Source organism: Myiozetetes cayanensis, unplaced genomic scaffold (assembly GCF_022539395.1).
Source record: "Myiozetetes cayanensis isolate MyiCay16 unplaced genomic scaffold, myiCay2020 scf2-11, whole genome shotgun sequence".
NCBI lineage: Eukaryota > Metazoa > Chordata > Aves > Passeriformes > Tyrannidae > Myiozetetes > Myiozetetes cayanensis.
The window spans coordinates 60,519,301-60,537,022 of NW_026087411.1; the positions used below are offsets into that span (position 1 = coordinate 60,519,301).

The 17,722-nt window shown below is 36.9% G+C and overlaps 1 protein-coding gene across 2 annotated transcripts in view; it reads right to left on the reverse strand.

Annotated features, from left to right (window-relative positions):
* LAMA2 (laminin subunit alpha 2) overlaps positions 1–17,722 on the reverse strand; it is a 352,955-nt gene that overhangs the window by 226,384 nt on the left and 108,849 nt on the right. The window lies entirely within an intron of this gene.

Genomic DNA, 17,722 nt, shown 5'->3' on the forward strand with positions numbered 1-17,722 from the left:
TGATGATAAATCAACTTTTTTTTTTTTTTTGAGAACTGCGGAGAATGCTACAAGCTCTCTACTCTGAAGAGAATTTAGTCCAAAACTAGCCCATCAGCATTTGTGCATAATTGTATAATTCTTTTTTTCTTCTTACATGTATTACATTGCAACACATTACATTTAGCAACACTCATTTTCATATAGCGTTTTTCTTAAAGGATAACAAGCTGCTAATAGAACAAATTATTTTAAATTTTGCATTACCAACATATGCTGCTATTACAGTTTTGTGCTTTTATTTGCTTGCCCACAAGAATGTTGAACATGTACCAAATGTATTTAAAGGACATCTCAAGTACATTAGAATCTCTGGACCATGCCAGAACCAAAAGACCTATCTACCTTGGTACTCTGCCTTACACAGCATCCAAACCAACATGCTAACAATAAGATGAAGGCAAGCATACTTAAGGATTTCCTGAGCTACAGGTAGTTTCTATACAGCTGGCAAGCCTCAAAGGACTTCCATAAACTCACTCAGTCTCATCTTAGTATCTACATCCATCACCTAATAAGGATTTTCTCATCTCATTTACACGTTGTAGAGAAAGAGATCCTTCTTTTGCTTGTTTTAAACCTGCTTCATACTAAAGTAACTTAATACTTCCTAGTTCTTAAATTGGAACAAAGAAATATCTCTTTCTATCAGCTCTATTCTTCGTTGCATTTTTTTTACTACTAATTAGCCTTGAACAACTATCAGGCTTCCAGGCCTTTAGTTTCCTTGGATGTCTAAGGAACGTTACTAAAGAAATAGTGTTTCATTTGGCACTCCACACTCCTTAGTCACTGAGAATATTTATTTGAAAGTGACGAGTTAAATAATAACTGTTATAATTCACCTATTTTAGCCTTGAGTTCCCTTTCACTATTCAATTTATCAATTATTTCTGCACCTCTTCAAGTTAACAACCTAGTTTGCAACTGTTTCTCCAACTCCTCTCCTGTAAATAACGTTTCCACTGCAGAAACCCTCCTGACAGTTTCTACAGAAAAACTGATTCAAATAATTAATTTAGCTTTTCAGCCCTGACCTTACCTTTCTTGAACACTCTTTGATCATCTCTCAAGCCCACCAATTCTCTACCAGACTTCCTGAATCTCATGTGTTTGAAAAAAGGTTTATTTCAACTGAGTCACTCAGAATCTTTTTCACATTTTTACTGCGGTTTAACATTTCATTTACTGGAGCTTATTTTCCTACCTATTTTCCTCATTTGCAGGAAAAGACAGATGTCCATTCATAAATGATGCCAGTTCACTTTTCATATCTATTACCATTCCTTAGTTTATGCTTTAAAAATGTTTTATGATTTTTGGAACCACTCTAAACTGTAGCATGCATGTGTGTGCAGTGTTATTTTTAAACGCACTCTTGGCTGCCTATTTTTTTTTAGCTGTTTGACCATCTTTTCTATTTTGACGTTGCACTTTGGCAGATTTCATTCCCCTAGGATGTTGCATTTTAGTATTTTCTGGTTATTTTTACATAACAGTTAATAACTTAGAACATGATCTGTGCACTGTTTTAGACTGCATTGTGGGTTCCTTTACCAACTGCACTGAGAACATTCAAGTTTTTAAGAAATACTCTTATGCACTACATTATTTTTGACTCCTACAGAGTCTGCCAAAGGGTTACAGAAGGTTGATATTACATTCTTAGTCTTCCTTCATCAAGATCCACTCAGTTCCAAACTTCAGGGCAGTTGCTGATATAACATTAAAGCTACGCTGTCCCAGTTTAGGTACTGAATTTTAGTTCACAGAGGTCTCATGTACCATTTTATTTCTGCTGAATTTTTTATGTTATTTTATATTATAATTAACTCTATAGTGCGTCTCCTCCACAAGCCACTCAGTCATTCTTAAACAGCTTCTTGCATCTGTCATGCCTGCAGTGCCACCTTTTTCCAGCATCCTTTTAATGGAAAACCATTTTTAGTTGGTTTTAATTACAAGGTAGCCTTTCTCAGCTCTGGATATGGATACTGCGCGTTACTTGGATGCTTCCAATCCTACCTTCTGTAACAACATCACCTGAAAGGGCTTGCAATATGCTCCAACCAGATGACCATCAGACCATCCAGCCATACAACTAGAATTTCACAACACATTTCATTGGGTTTCTGCCACTAAGAAGTGATAGATGCTGCCTAAGAAACTTTCTGCCATTTTTTGGCATTAAAGTCTCATATACTAGTGAACAAGGGTTCTCAGAACAGAGAAAAGTGTCACCCTGCACCCCACCACATATTTTTTACATATTGATAAAATCTCCCTGAGACTTCTGAAGGCTAAGCAACTCCAGCCCTCTCACCCTCTCCTTATAGGATAGACACTCCAAGTTCTTAATCATTTTCCTGGATGTTTCCTGGAATTGCTCCAACATGCCCATGTCTTTCTTGTACTGAGCCCAGAACTCGACTCAGCCCTTCAGGTGTGCTGTCATCACTTCCCCCAACCTGCTAGTGACTGTCTAACTAATGCAGCCCAGGATACTCCTGGCTTTCTTTACTTGCAAGGGCACATTGCTGGTTTATATTGCACTTGGTGTACATCACTGCTGTCACCCAGTTTCCTCCAGATGTTTCAGGGTGACATAGGCAAAGCAGGCTCATGTCTCATTGAACAGAGCTCCCAATCCATTGCGTGCTACCAGGCACTGAACTGTCACGTAGCTGCCCATCTGCAGGCAAGAAGAAGTACCAGTCCTGGTGTCAGAAGCCACTGGTATTGTAGTCTTCACCATGGGAGTTTCCATTTCTGAACTAACAGGTACAGACTCTGCCTGCCTCTATTTTTGTACAGTTGTGGCTTCAGGCCACAGAGTCCCAGAGAAAAATCAGTTAATCTCTTTCTTGACACCTCTGACGCTGCACAGACTGTTGACATCCTCCTGCAGTCCTTTACTGTGGTAATACACAGATCCCCCCCAGCCACATCAAACATTCTGCAGGCAAGGACACAATCTCTTTCTTCCTCAACCACAGCAAGGTCCCAGACAGTTCTTGCAGCCTCAGAGGCTAAAATCTGCATCCTGCCTCTGGACCTCAGCCCGAGTTAAGGGTTCTGCAGTCACATCAGCCAGTGCTGAGTACTGTGCCCAGACTGTGCCTCACCACCATTGCTGAGCATAAAACCACTCTTTCCAGCCCTCCTTCTGTGCACATTTCTGGCATGAACTGATATGCAAACATGCATCATGCTAGCTGCCTCTGTTGTTTTACTAAAGCAATAGTAAAAATGATACCAATCTGCATGAATGTATATTATCATCTGCTGAGTTACTTTAACACTTACAAAGTTTCAAGAATTTAAAGTTTGCACCATGTTCTCATACAAATTTAAAATACCCATGTGGTGTATCTTCCTTACTTAGAGCTTTGGTATTTGAAGTTACTTTGTCAAGACATTAGAGTGCAGTCAATCTCAGCCTGTTTACAGGATATAAAAAACTCCAGCTGTTTGGCTATGTGGCATGGAGTTTTTATATTCACTTTCTTTTCAAGAAAACATCATCTCCAATGCTTTTCACTGATGATAAATTGTAACTTTCTTTCACAAAAAGAAAAGGTTACTTATTGTACTCTGTTACAAGGATGGAGTGGGAACATCATTCTACAATAATTTTTGGCTAGTAGTGGTAAAGAACTCACTTTGCTAAAGTACTCAGTAGTTTATTTGGTACATCGTATCAAGACTGTGGGCATCAAGCCTGATGCTCTGTGTAAGGCAGTGGTCTGACTCTAAAATATTGTCAAGAAAGGTCAATTTCTCCCTAAAATCTAATCTCAGACAGCAGCATACAGGAGAGAAAAGTTTCTGTGCTGAGCAAAAAGACTTGCAACTTGATAATCAGCAGTGGAGAAGACAGAAATGTCAGCATTAAAATAATTTAATGAGAAAGGTACTCCCTGATTTAAATTCTCAAGTTATGCAAGCACACCAATATGAAGATGGACAATACTGAACATAAATTTTTCAACAGGTGATTCAGTAGCTCTCATAATTCTCCTACCCAATACCAGCTTTAATTATCTGTTGCAAATAGCTCATTTGCAGTAGATGTAAAATAACTGCTGATTAATTAATCTCTTGGCATCTTATATTTAATCCCTAAAGACAAAATTTCTGTGAGTTTTCTTACTGTAAGACCTAATCTATCATTAGAGCTGAATTCACAACTAGAATAGTAGATGGAAGCATATGTCAGAACTCAGCATCTAATTTTTCATCATAAATACGTATTTATAATAATAATTGTATATAAGAAATGGTATACTTGGCAAGGTTTGCTGTATTTCTAATAAATATCTCACTATCTTAATAAATTAATGGTTTAGTAAGTGAAAGCACAACTCCCTTCTGTGCCTTGCTAATGAGTACAAGAGCTGCTTGAAATGCAGTGCTTAAACTTGCATTAAAATGTCAAGGGCTATGTATGTCAAATTTTATCTCAACTAATTCATTCCCCCTAAGAATACAGGCAAATGTCAGTTTAACGAACTGTTTAGCAAATACTATTGTGTCATTGACAACTATACCCTACAGCTTAAGCTAAATAAGGCTTCACCTCTTCAGTTTTGATTAACTCTCTTTGTCATTTTCCTCTTTCTAATTTCACCTGAAACTTAATTTCCGTGTTCAAGCCACTGCTTTTTTGTGGCTCCTGTAATTCTCATACTTGTCATTTTTAGACAAGAAACAATTTGTCAAAGACATCATCTTGCATACTTTTAAACAGACTGCTCATTGTCAGAACAATAGTTAATAAATCACAGAACAATCAGGAATTTGATTCTCTTGAAAGTATACTTGTAATTTAAGGATTTTATTTTCTTTTTGTAACTGCCTTAAATAAGTGGAAACATTGTAGCATGCTGTAGTTTCAGCAACAGTTATGCAAACCACAGACAGGATGTGAGGCCTGGAATATTGTACTTTAACACAACAACCATGGTTTGTGCTCTACCGGCTCTTCAAAGTGTACTTATAAGTGAGACTCCACCTCTTAATACAGTAAAAAAGGTTTTTTGTGCTTAGTAATAACTAACAAGATAGTTGTTGGAGAAAAAAGGCTTGGCTCTTATAGGAACATTCTCACAGATGAAGCACACTGAACCAGTATTTGTAAGAGTTATCTACAACCAAGATATGGTTGTAGACTGGCAATGTGTTCTAGGTTCTAGTACATAATGCTGCAGGTGACTTATGATATTAAATCATTAAATGATAACTGGTTTAAATTTCATCATACACAACAATGCTCTGACCTCTGATATCTGAAAAATTGTGCTACCACTGTCATTCTAGTTTACATTTTGTCAGTGTGAAACAGCTGCTGTCACAGGAACTCAATGGCTGATGTCAATGGCAACTCTAGTTGCAAAGCAATTCTGAGAATTATGTCATTCTGACTTCTGATCAAGCAGAGGTGAAATACACTGGTATTACTGAGTTAAAAATGACCACCTCTCTGCTTACAGGATGAAATAGGGTGGTCCGTCAAACAAGTTCTTCAAAAGTGCCCCAAAAAGCACAACATTAAAATCCAAATTCACCGCCAAGACCCGGGTTCAATTCCCGGTCAGGGCCACTCCCGGGCAGGTGGAGCTCGTTAGCCCTCAAAGGCAACCCACCTACGTCCTAAGGACCTCGCTGCCACCGTCCAAGCTCGCTTGGCCCCGGCAGATGAACCTTAGGATTAAAGGGTGGGCTCAGTTCCGCGCACACTGTGTCTCACCTAAAAAATCCAATGCGCAGGCTGGAAGGTGTAAAGGCCTTCCCTGGATCTTCACTCGTGAAGACTGGCCATTATTATTAAAATCAAATTATACTAATTTTTAAGAAAGCCCTGAAATGAGATGAGACATTATCTTAAAAGAATATTTTTTCTCTACTACTTTTTAAAGTACTAAGCTTCTCTTTGGACAGTGATCATGAATGAGACAAGTAATTTCAAATAAATAACTAAAACAGGAAAGTTATGTTTTCTTGTGGTTTATAATAAAAAGCATTCTGATCCCCAGATTTAACTAAAAGATTTCTAAGTATGCCAAACAAAACAATATTAAAAAACCCCATCCAAACAACACTCACTCTCTCTTTCCTACCAAGATGTTATGACTTCCTTTATTCATTATATAATTATCCTAAAACCTGATGCAGTTCCCACCATATTTTTTTCCTGAATAAGATGCACTGTGGAGTACACTGTGGAATTACAGACAAATTACTGCCAGTACAGAATTGTGACCAGTAGAAAGAAAATCCACAGGAACTTTTAACAGCTGTAAGCAGTTGCAAAGGGCTGCCAAACACAACTGCTGATGTAAAAGAGGGAGAATGTGTGGATTTAAGCTGTTCAAACAGTAAACAAGTACATCTGCTCCTGAATGTTATCATTAAATAAACTGTGGAAATACGTTTTACATTGCTGCAACATTCTTGTTTGTAACCACAACTCTGAAGAGTTTTGGACTGGGAAAACATTAACAAAACTTTCTGGGGTTTTTTGTGGTGCAAATCTATGTGTGGAAAAGTCCATTACAATTACTGTACAGTGTTGGTGTCTAAGTTCTAGCAAAACCCGTGTCATATCATATAATTTCGAACATGAACTGATGAATGCTTTTGAAAACCAGATGGGATCCCTGTGAATGGTGAGCATTCAGTGCCTTTAAAACCATTTATAATTTTTTAAAAAGAAAGAATAAATAGAACATTCAGCTGTAGAATACAAGAAACTTTGATACATCTCCAACTCTGAACCTGACCTGTTCAGACTTGAAGATATTTTACAGTCTACTATAAGAAAAGTCAGGGGGAAAAATCCATTTCTAAGTAGCACAGAATGAGCAGCCAAGGCCAGGAATAGCATCACAAATCTCTTGTAAAAGACAGGAGATTAAAGAATTATGTGCATGAAAACAACTTTTTTGTTCTTTGCTCCTATTGTGATCAATTGTTGCAAAATCACAGAAACAGTACTGCTTACTTTGACTACAAAAACTAAACTTGGCAGGGTTTTGTCAAACTCTCAATTGTTTGGATTTTTCAGATTTCATTTATGATACCTGATATAAAATAATAGGATTTATGTAGTCAAATAGTGTGCTAGTTTGGGCTGAGACAGAGTTAATTTTCTTCACAGTGTCTTATATTGGGCTGTGCTTTGGATCTGTAATAGATCCAAAGAAAAACAGTGTAGATATTATTCCAGAGATATTCCAGCTACTGCTGAGCAGTGCTTGCACATCATCAAGGCCTTTTTTACCTCTCACCCTGCCTCCCTCAGCGAGGAGGCTGGGGGTGCAGAAGGGGTTAGGAGGGGGCACAGCTGGGACAGCTGACCCCAACTGATCACAGGGATATTCCCTACTGTATGACAACGTGATCAGCAATGAAAGCTGGGGAACAAGTCTGCAAAGGCCTTTAAACTGTTCTTTTAAAACTATTCTTTCTCCAGCTTCTAAAACAAAGAAAAGCTCTACTGTAGCTACTTCTTTATGCCTCTCCATAAGAAGCTCAAGTCACAGAATTAACCTGCTGTGGGCTTACAGTCCTTGGCACTCCTACTTTGTCTCAATTTCCTACCAGCTTTATTATTCTGATGTGCTTGAAAAAGCAATCTGTCTACTTACCCAACTTGCCTCTATGCTTTCTGCATTCATTTGTTCTACACTCTAGACCTCAAGCAAATAATTTTTCCATTGGTATTACAGTGCCTCATTGACCAACTTTCCTTCTATTGAATTTCTGTGACACTTAAAACTGAAAATTCCAAGTAAATTCCATTTAAACTGAAATTTCCAGGTAAATTATGCTGTTTGGTTTTGATTTTCTTTAAAATACGATTCTTTTGCACTGACATGAAAGCACACTTACATTTGTACTCAAGCTGACTTATTTGTATGTCCCTGCTTCAATGAGATTTTTAGTGATTAAAATTACTCCTCCATGTAGTCCACATGGATTTTAACAAATTCTACCTTTAAAAAAAAATTTATTTTTTCTTATAATTCAGCTATTCTTCCTCCCAGTAATGTTCCATTAGTGTTTAACAACTACTCAAAAAAAAAAAAAAAAAAAAAGAAAAGGAAAGAAAAGAAAAGGAAAGGAAAGAAAAGGTGTTCAAGTATCATTGCCCCCACCCTCAAAACAACAACCCGCAGGGGACCTCCAGTTCCCCTAATCAAACAGAAGAGAGAAAAACTCACCAAGTTAGCAAGCACACACTGTTCTTGTTTTGCTGTCAGAATAAAACTGACAGCTATCAAATCTGACCAAAAATCTGCTACCAGACCCAAGACAAATTTGTGTCTTTTCAAGCAAGCACCAAGCCTTCAGTGTAACATTCCCCTTTGCAACTAAAACAGTATGTTGAGTTACAAACTACATTTATAGGCATGAATCCAACCTTTATGATTTAGAGAAGATATAAAGGTATAAAAGATATAAAGATGTGCAACACATCTCTTTTCAGTAAGCATTGTGAGCAATAAATGATGAATGCTAAAGAAAAAAAGAAAATAGTCTAATCAATTTGACTCTTCAAGCTGAAAGACTGCTCTGTATGGTATGTTTTTTGCATGTTGCAACTTCATTACTTTTTAAATATTATGAATCATATGATTATGCAGTTTTGCTTTTTTCCAAGAAACAGTAGGAACTATTACATGAATTTCTGCTCAAGGACAGAAGACATGCCAAGATAGAAAAGTGGACTATCTAAATACACAAAAGAAACTTTCATTCCAACTTGGCTCACACAGATTTGTCAGTAAATATCCCATCTCTCGTTTTGACAATAATGAGAAACTGCAATACTACTTATATGTAGTTTTCCACAGTTGTTTCCTCTTTGCAGTGTAATTTAGAAGTACATTATACATTTTATATCCACTATTCTTTTCTATAATATTTCTATAATATTAAATATCAGAAACTCAGGCTTGGTATGTACTATCAACTTGAAAATGTACCATCAACTTGAAAATATTACTGTAAGTTTCCCTTTTCTCTTCTTATGCAAAAATTAACAGTGAATATTGTTATAATGCAATTTTTAAATTACTGACTTGCAAGATTAGTTGTACAAGATTTGAATTGCAAAGTCAATTCTCATCATGCATAATAAAATAATTTAAAACTATCCTACATTAAATTCTATATGTTTTCAACACTTTCCCATGATACTGAGCACATATAGCAAATATTTACTTTGTTTTTTCCTTTTACATATCTTTGAATGCCTGTTAGAAAAACAGGAGATGTTAATATTATGCTAGTGAGGCAATATACCATTGTGTACACAGAGTATGTAAAATGTATTCATTTATTTGGCAGTCATTTGTTAAAGGCCTTTTTATTTTCTCAGATTAGATACTCAAGTTTAGTTTTTACTAGGACAAATTAAAAAAAAAAAAAGACAAAACTCAAAAAGCAGCAAAATGAACTTGACCTAGATCTTTGTCCAAATCTCTAATCTGTTTTATATCTTTTTGTAAACTGTTTCTTTCATGGTTATTCTAAGTGGAAATTTTGAAGCAGCTGAAAGCTTATGTGCCAAAATTCTTGAAGAAAATCAGTATTTTATCCCTTCTTGGTAGACACAAGTAACCTTCTAGGCTGCTTTCCTTTCAAAACACTCAAAAAAGAAGACTCAAAAGTAGAGGTTATCACAGTCATTTCACTAAAATCAATCATACACAAAAAGATGATATCCTAACCATGGCTTGAGCATAAATATTCCTGAAGTTGCTGTAGCCAGAAGCAGCGGGGTGGGAGGGGAAATAAATAAAATATAAACCAAGACCAACAGGGAAAACAAAGTTTGAGTAATCCAAGAGTGTTAAGCAGGGACTGTTTAACCTCTGTATTGATGCAACACTAAATAAAATGAGACTAACAGCCTTCACAAAAGACTTGATCCAAAGGTTATTAAGATCTTTAATATTAAGAACCATTTATCTATGTATCCTATTGGCTGTCCCTATTACTAATCACTACAAAATACTAACTCTGCAGTGTAAGACAAAAAAACCAAGAAGATGAGAATGATCCTAAGCTGATGGGACACTTGGATTTCAGTCCAGAGAAAACCTAATTCATTATTTCTTAGAAAATGAAGCTACACCACCTGTCTAGACAGCCTGACTCAAAGTATGCTGAAAAGTGGGAAGCAGTACTAAAAACCTGGGAAGTAGTATATCTGTGATGCTGGAGGTAAAACCCGCTTAAATTTCTGAACAGTTTCAATCATTAACAATAGATTACTACCTTTTCCTTTGTATCATGCATTTTTTTACAATGACAATACAGCAACAAAATACTTTTATGAGACAACATATGCCATAACCATGAATTCTCTAAGGAGGTGTACAGATGCAAGTCAAATACATGGAAATTTAGCATACTCATGAGAAATGCCTAGAGTGATTGCAGCTAAGGGCATGGAGACAGATATTACTTGCTGTCATAGTTCTGATTTTAGTAAGGAATTTTTCTTTCCCTTCCCCCTGCCGTGTGTGCTCTGTGTATTAGGCCATCAGGTAGCTATCAGGTGAACAAAAGAATCGGCCTGCTCCACTAATGGCCGAGATTAGTCTCCTTGACAATGAAGGGGGAGGAGTTGGGGGGGGCTAGTGTGTGGCTGGAAGGAGATGGGGAAGAGAGGGGTGTGTGACGGTGGGCGGAGGGCCTGCTGCAAGCTGCAGAGCTGCCTTGTTTCTTCTTTCTTCCTGTCAGAGGGGAGTTTACTGCTGCTCTCTTCTCAGCTGTTGCTGGCTGCAGGCCCTGCTTAAAGCTAATCCTAATCAGCTGAAGTTCATGAGTTTTCTTGCATTGGGAGAACTTTCTATTTTATTGTTGGTTTTTGTTTTTCCTTCCCCCTTCCCCCCCTCCCCTTTTTCCAGTGTGGGAAGGGAAGGGGAATGAAGGCTTTTTTTTTGTTTTTTCTCCGATATACCCTGGGGGGTGTTGCTTTTTCCCCTTCCCCCAACCCACCGGGTGGCAACCAAGGATCTCACAGCGCTACCTGGTGATGGGCACTGGACATTACAAGTTCTGCTCCTCCAGTGATCCAACAGCGCCACCTGGTGACTACTATAGGACACTACAAGCTCTGCACCTCCCGTGATCCAACAGCACCACCTGGTGAATGGTACAGGACACTACAAGTTTTGCATCTCCAGTGACCCGATGGCGCCCTCTGCTGACTGTGGTTGGAACCACACCAAAGGGTGCAAGAAATTGAACTATTTAATTTTCCTTTTGCTGGTTTATCGGTTTTGTTCTTGAAGGGCATTATTGGTGGGTATAGGAGTATTGCCTGGTTGTTTTACTTGGGGTTTTTTTGTGTTCCTGTTAATACACACATACCTTTTAATAAAGGGCTGTTATTTTCCCTTTTCCATAATTTTGTTTTCCTTCAATCGGAGCCTCTTAATTTTGGATTTATAATTGCTTAGAAAGAGAAGTTTGGGTCTTTTTATCATAATCCATCCTCAGCAAAAGACCCTTGTCTCATTTAAACTGGGACACTTGCATTACTTTTTACTGTTGATACCTTTTGTACATCTTATGCATATGAAAAGAAACCTATCACAGTAACTCAAGGGGAACTAAGAGTTCAGACTCTTGAAAATTATTTTGCAATAAAAAAATGATGCTAAATGCATATTGGGAGCTGAAAGGGTCAATCTGAAAATAGGAATTTTAAAGACAATCTCAATACTGTGATTGACAAACTCTTGGTAATTTTTTTAGAAACAATGTATCATTTATTAATTAAAAAAAAAAGCCAACACAAAATTTTCAGTTTGCAACTGAAAATGTTTCAGTTTTGAGTACTTTCAAAATTCTGACCCTCTGTACTCTTAGCACTGACATTCTTAGACACTTATGAAAATTTCTTTTTCTTCCCTTACTTCTCTGAATCATTGAGACTACACCAAACAGGACAAGCTATGGTATGATGAGGAGAAATCTGGCATGTAAACATTGGGAAGTAGTAGAGTTCTGTGTTCATGGCATCACTGGCCTGAGGCAAGCTCAGCAAAGTACTGGGGTGTTGCAGGAAGTTCCAAGGATGCTGAGATATGCAGCACAGAGATGCATTTAAAAAGGGGCACAGTAAAAGCATTCAAGTGCTATGGAAAGTTAACAAAATAAAAAATAACATTACTTGTTTCTTCTTTACATGTTTAGTACACACTTTGAGCTTCCACTTGACTGAAGAAAATAAAGACTAATGAACATGCTTACACAGACTAGTTTTTACTAGCACAAAAACATTATTTTTTTTTTACCCCAAACTTACATTTTTTTACCCCACACTTACATTCAACACTACCATCACAAGAAAGGTAAGAGATTAAGAATCTGAAAGAGCAGAAGTGAAGCATCACCTTCACTGCAGTATCATTCTCTACACTATAATAACAGTGATAGGAAAACTCATTGCAGAAAAGGAAGGAGACAGATTACTCAATTCCCACCATAACTCCCCTCCCTGTCAGTCCTCTGCATCAGCCTGAGTGCTGGCTGAATATGAGTATGGCCAGAGAGGAGACAGAAGGAATTTTCTTATTAAAGGCTAGCACTGGGACTCAGAGAACTTTAGACTCCATTGTTCACATGGACGGGTCTTGCCAAAGTCTTTCGGTCTCCAATTTTTACCTGTGATTTACCCTACAATGCTGGCATGTTTTTAGCAGCAAATTAGCTGCAGCTCCCCCATTTCTTAGGAGAAGGATCCATGTCAGGCCCTGCTGCTGCCTTGCTGGGGGCTCTTGGCCTCTCCACATTAGTTTGCCTGGTGGATTTATCGTTCGTACCTTTAATTAAACAGTGGACTGGACCCTTCAGCCCATGTTTCCAATCAGTCCCAACTCAGGGGAGCCCCACTTTGGAGGAGCTGTTGGAGCCTGGAACAATGTGAACACGGAAATATTATGCAGTTTAAAACTGCAAATAGCAGATGTGCAACTATATTACCTCCTTAATAACAGACTGATAATCGTTATCAGTATAATTTTATCAACTCTCTGATGGTAACACTGATTGCTTCACAAATACTTCTTGCTGAAAAGAATCAAGCAATGCTAAAAGACTGTGTTTGATATGAAGTGTCTAAAAAAACATTTTGGAAATTTGGTCTATTTGGTATAATGCAACTAGGCATCATTCTTGTTTCTAGAATCAGACTACTTTCCTTTAAATATAGGTCTTATAACCTTTAATTTTTCAATCTTTAAATGTCAAGGTAGAACATTCTCAGCAACTGAAAATAACATGAAAGGCATCTCACGCAGCAGGATCAGAGATTGTTTCTCTTACTCAGTACAAGGAAATGTTTACTGGATTGCGAAATTTCACCTCTCCATTGTCACTCTGTATACAAAACTCTAACAGAAATATCCTTTGAGGCAGCATATTCTGAAGACAGATTCTGCCCACAGTGAAGGAAGGAGTTCTTTTCTTTGAAAGTTTACATACCTTCCGTACCACAGCAATGATTATAATTTTTTTGAAACCAACTTTGACAGAATACCTCTATGTGATGACAGAACAGACAGTCAATTGGGTATTCCAATTAAGATTTTAAAAGGTGAGAATTAAATTCATGCCTTCTTCTTCTTTTTTATACTTTCAGAAAGCCTCATTTTAGAGAAACTCAATATTTCCCAGAACATGGGGGGAGGCTTTTTTTGACTTCTTAGTAAAAGAAAGTGTTTTCCTATCAGATTAATTAAGCTTTTCATCCACTGTCTTCATTGTATTTGACTTTCAACATCTGTTTGCACAAAGAATTATTTGATATTGAAAAAATCACAAAACAATTATTTTTGACTTTATTTTTTCCTAGTCTATACAAAGTACTCTATGTATGTTTTAAGAATGCTTTTTGCAAGTGTAACCTCCAATTTTATTTCCTATGAAACTATAAACTAAGTAAAATATGTCATTTTCTATGAAGAGATACACATTTTCCTAACATGCTACAGTTATCAACCTTTGCACCTGAAGTCTTCAGAGGATCAAGCTTTGACACTACTGCAAGCAAGAGAGATGATTCCCATGTATCAAAATTAAAAATATATATATGCTTACGTCAAACAAGCTTTCACTAAAAGAAATCTTTCAGCATCTCACAGAAAATAAAATCATGACATTGGAGGCGAATGTCCAAAGCCTAGTCATCAAGGTAAAGAAGCTGTGACACAAACTGGGGTCTAGCAGATGAAGAAAGGTTTCAATAGAAAAGTACAAACTAGGTATAAACATCAAAGGATCCTGTGTCAGGGAAATGAAGCAAAAATCACCACTTTAACCTGCTGATTTTCAGTTTTTTAACTAATGATCACCTGAGGAAATAAAGAAAAAATAAACATTCTGATATGGTATTTAAGCAAAGATGAGAACAAAATGAGTATTCTTCTTTACCTGAAATTACCAGATTCATCTCACCAGTTATTAACCCTTACACGAATGGGTCTTTTTCAGTTAGTGTAAAAAAAAAAATTACCATGAAAGCAAGAAACCATTAAATCAATTCAGTAAAAGTTAATGAGTAACTCATAAAGATAACTAATCTCTTTCCCCTGTTTTTCTGTCTTAAAGACACTGAGAGAGAGGAACTTTCTTTTTTTATTTGGAAGCATTGTTTTGGGAAACTTTACCATTTACATTTATCGGGGAACTGGAGCATGTCTCTTACGAGGATAAGCTGAGGGAGCTGGGCCTGTGCAGCCTTGAGAAGAGACAACTGAGAGGAGACCTCATCAATGTCTATAAGTATCTGAAAGGAGGGTGCCAAGAGGATGGAGCCAGGCTCTTCTCAGTGATGTCAAGCAATAGGACAAGAGGCAATGGGCAGACATCGATGCACAGGAAGTTCCACCTGAATATGAGGAAGAACTTCTTTACTGTGTGGATGACTGTACATTGGAACAGATTGCCCAGAAAGGTTGTGGAGTCTCCCTCACTGGAGAGATTCAAAATCCACCTGGACGCAACCCTGTGCCACGTGCTTCTGAGATAACCCTGTGCTGTGTGCTCTGGGATGACCCTGCTTGAGCAGGGAGGTTGGACCAGATGACACATTCATACCTGTTCCAAGATTCTGTGATTGCATATCAGAAACATCTATGCTAAAACTCTACCTTTGCCAGTGTGGTATAGAGATACCCTATTTTTCCAGCTATCACTGATCTTAGACAGCATGGAAACCAGAATGCTGGCAATCTTTCTGCATTCAAGTGTACACCTTTAAAGAAATTTCTTTATTTGAGAGTTTCTCAGTTTTGTTTATTCAGAAGCTGTCACTATGCAATTTGCTATTAATTCATGAAAATAGTCATGACAATTATTTTTTGCAAATACTTCTTGGTCTACAGATTGTTTGTTCACATTTAATTGAGCAAACTTAAACTTTTGCTAGTTGCATTGATTTGAAGATAAATCACATAGGGTTTTTGTTTATTTGTGTTGTTGTTCTAGTTGGTTTTGGTTCTAATTTTGTGATTGACCAAGATAATATTACTGCTGCAAATAGGAACAGTATTAAATTACAAAAATATGTGGCTTAGAATAAACATTTCTAGGAATATGCTAATGAGTCAAGTCACCTACTAAAATGTTCATTGAAAGTATACATAAGAAGAACATATTCTGATTTTTCTGAGGTGACCACTTTTAACCTCAGACGGTACTGCATTGTACCGTGCATTGTACATCTGGCATTGGCACTGGCTTGCTGACCTATGTTCCTTCTGCACTTCATCAGGTTTCCTGGGTGTACACCAGAATGGTGTGCCTAAATAACTCATGGGTTTTGAAGCAAAGGGACATAATGTACATTTCATAACTCTGTCAGTCTTACAAAATTACTGTAATGTCCGATTTATAGAAAAAATTGCTATCCTGGAATAAAAATAAATTATATGCATATGTAGTTCTACTGAAGGGCCAGGAGCCAAACAACTGCAAGTTAATCTGATATTGGTAGAAACTTTGTTATTTCTTACGTTATGTGTTTGACAAAATACGAAAAAGAATTAATCTGGGTTAATTCTGTGTAAATGCTACATACTTCTTACTGCAGCCTTTAGCTGCTCACACAGATGAAACTAAAGTTTTACTTAAGAAAAGAGTATTGTTAAAAATGTAAATGGATTAGTTCATGTGGAATGGTACTCTTCCAGTCTGTATAAAGGAAAAGGTTTAGGTTTTTCATTTTAAGGTGTTCTCTGTCTTTATTAGGACCATATCACAGATTAATAACTACCTGAGTGAGGTAAGATTAACTTAGAGTGGCTTGAGATGTGGAATGGCATGCCTTTTGTAGAGTATGCCTGTATCTAGCAACTCTCCTTTGCCAAGTGGTGTGGAACAGAAGCGTTCCTCCCTGCAGTCTTCTACCCGTTAAAGGAAACTATGTATCAGATGCCGGTCATTTACTAGGTTCAGGACAGATCATCAATTACAGCACATCTCACCAAGTTCAAAGTTACTAATTGCACACTTAAGATCAGAATAAAGTTCCATTCAATTCTGTAGGCTTTAAGCCAGTGTTTCAGTCATGGTTATATACTAGCATGCTGAATAAAGTTCTTTGCTGTTTAACTCAGTCAAGTTAGACTGAGAAGACGTGGGAAGAACATGAGAAACTGATTTAATTGGATAATCAAAGAAATGGAACAATGTAAATTAAATTAATTATTAGAAAAATTACTTTTGCATTATATTTTCAGTGCAGACGTTCTCCCAAAGAAACTGTAAAAAAATTATTTGCAAGTGATAAACTGCTGTCTTGTTCTGTCCACCCTTTAAAAAGCAGCCAGTTGAAACCAATTTGAAAACATAGCATGTGTGCATGCCCTATTTCTTTTAATATCACTGTATCTGCTCCTGCTAGATTTTACAAGAGCAAAATACCCATTCAAATGATACAAATACACATACAAAATATTTGCAATGATTTTTCCTAGTTATGCAAATGATTTCCTATCTGATAGCTCCTGATAATCCAAGACACCCCTAGATCCAAGTTTATATCTTTTTAAAGTGTATCAGTAGGATATTTTCATTGAAAGCTGTATTTTTCAATTTTTGCAACTGGCATCAGAAATTTTCTGTGAACATAAACAAACTACACACATCTATGACCAGGACTCAAAAATAACTGTATCAACCATTTTGCATGTGAATGCTTTGCATTTAGGGGAACAAAATAAAGTAATTTAATACCTCTTTCCGTAAAAAATGGGATAGAAAAAAAATTAACAGAAGATTAAATATTGAGATTAAAATTTCACAGAGCACCATTAGCCATCAAAGAATCGATAAATAAATAAATACTTTAGATCTAGTAAACATTCAAACCACATTCTTTCCTTGAACTACCAAGCTATTTGCAAAGCAAGTGTTGGAAAAAATACCTGTGAAAAAAAAATGCAATTGTTTTTCCCTTTTGTCATATTAAATGACTGAAAATACTGCATTTTCAGCTACTGTTGTTATATTTGCCTTGCTCTTTCAACCACAGATCCTCATGTCCACCATATTTTTTGCATATCCTCAGTTAAAAGAAATGACTGGTCCGTGATTCATGTGACTGGACTTACGATGAAATAACAGAGGCCTCTGACAGGAGAAGAAGGAGTAGGCATAA